This window comes from Miniopterus natalensis, chromosome 6, assembly GCF_054644295.1.
Source record: "Miniopterus natalensis isolate mMinNat1 chromosome 6, mMinNat1.hap1, whole genome shotgun sequence".
NCBI lineage: Eukaryota > Metazoa > Chordata > Mammalia > Chiroptera > Miniopteridae > Miniopterus > Miniopterus natalensis.
The window spans coordinates 28,998,750-29,000,890 of record NC_142086.1 but is presented as its reverse complement, the minus strand read 5'-3'; the positions used below and the strand labels follow the sequence as shown (position 1 = coordinate 29,000,890).

Here is a 2,141-nt window from a genome sequence, read left to right as displayed (position 1 = left end):
ATTGGTGGCCTTGCTCTAGACTCTATTGCCTAACCCAAACCCTTATATTCAATTGCCAATTAGACATCTTTTAGAAGCTGAAAGGCACCTCATACACAGCACGTGTGGAATCAGCCTTCCCCCTGCTCCTTCCCCCAGGCCTGATCTTCTAGCAGGCCCAGTCTCAAAGGCTCCATAAGCCAGAATTTTAGAGCCTTCTTCTCTGAACCCTCACCTAGTCTTTCATGAAGTCCTGCTCATTTTACATCCGAAAGATTCCTCCAATCTGTCCACTCCACTCGTTCCACCACCTAGGACAGCCCTCATAATGACGTTCCTGGGCAATTTCGATAGTTTGTTCACATCCAGTTTTGCCAGCTTCCCATCTTGTTTTTCATGCTTCTAGCAAGAATTAAGTTACAAAATGTGAATCTGATCATTAATATAAAATATTTTTATAAGCCTTCTTTATAAAAACTTTCCATGGATTCTTATTTGCTGTTAGAATGAAAACCCAAATTTGTAATATCGTTTTAATACTCCACACTATTTGTCCCCTGCCCACCTCTCCACCCTCCCTTGTACCATTTCCCCCCTAACTCACTTTGCCTCAGTGACCCTCTTTCAGTACCTTGAACTTGACACATTTACTCCAGAAATAGGGCCTTTGTACATGTTCTCACAACTCACCCACTTCACCTTTCCCTGGTACATTCTGTTGAGCCTCCAGATTTCGGTGCAGTGATTGCTTCTTCAAGGAACGCTTCCTATCACTTCCTCCACTCCTCTACCCGCCGCAAGTAATAATGACAGTGACAGTGGCAGTGACGATAGCATTTATTGAGCACTTATGTACTAGGCCCTCTTCTAGTGTTTTGCACATAATGCATTGTCTTACAACTACCTTTTAGTCTCCATTTTCAGAGTATAATCCATTATAATATCCATTTTTTCAATGAGGAAATTGCTGCACAGACAGATTAAATAATTTTCTCACTATCAACTAGAAAGCAGTATAGCCAACAATCAAAATTAGGAACCCTGGTTCCAGAGCCCATGGGGTTAACTACTACTTTATATTGCCTTTTAAGGCGAGGCTAAACCTCTATTATAAATCTCATATCTCCAATAACTTTGCCTTGATAATAGTAAAGCTGTAATTTTAAATTCATTTGGATGGTTATTTGGTAAATGTCTTTCTCCCATAACTGCCCCCTCCTCCAATGTTTAAATTTTATTTTACAAGTATCTGAGGTGGGAAAAATGAGACTGCCCGGCTCGCGGCAGTCCTGACAATGACCCTCAAGGTTTGATCTTGACCTCCAGCCCTGGCTGAGGAGAAAAGAAACCCCCCGCAGCCCCATGGAAAAGAGGCTCTGCTCCCCAATTTTTTAAGGGGAGAAGAGGCAGATACCATATCTGCTTTTGTTTATTGCTTAAGCATAGTGCCTAGTATTGTAGCTGGCAAAAAAGTAGACACCTCATGTGAGGAAGGGAGGGAGGGAGGGAGGGAAGGAAGGAAGGAAGGAAGGAAGGAAGGAAGGAAGGAAGGAAGGAAGGAAGGAAGGAAGGAAGGAAGGAAGGAAGGGGAAAGCAAATTCCATGACTCAAATTACGATTTCTCTGTTGAGTATAGCTTAGCCAACCACTTTCTACCTCTTAATTTCAACATCTCTCTTAGGAATTCTCTTACTCTGACAACAAATTCAGAGATCCTGTCTGGTATGTACCAAATGACTTTAGAACGTCTCCTGAGCAATTACTTGATTAAGAGTAGCTGATTCATTCCACATTTATTTTAGGCAGAGGATGTCAAATTGGATCAACTGTTGAGTAATCCACCTGTAACATAATTATGAGTACCAAGTTCTCTAAATACACGCTACACTGCAGCCAACACTTCATGAGCTTTCATGCCTCTGATATTTTGCTTAGCATTCCCTTTCCAACCTTTCCCTTCTGAGAAAATGTCTACATATCTTTTAAGGTCAGGGTCAAATGTCTTCTCCTGGGTAAGCTGTAATAAAACAATTCCTATCGTGGTTTTGTTTTTTCATGTGGATGCAGCTGTATGCTTCTTATATACATGCTGGGCCTAATTGTAGAATATTTTAATATAACTGCTCTGTTAAGAATATGTTCATATTCTTGTATTTAAGTTT

The 2,141-nt window shown here is 41.0% G+C and overlaps 1 non-coding gene across 1 annotated transcript; it reads right to left on the bottom strand.

Annotated features, from left to right (window-relative positions):
* Positions 1-1,222: 1,222 nt before the first annotated feature.
* LOC148092871 (small Cajal body-specific RNA 20) lies at positions 1,223-1,355 on the bottom strand. The gene has a single exon (XR_015714718.1).
* Between the last annotated feature and the right edge of the window lie 786 nt (positions 1,356-2,141).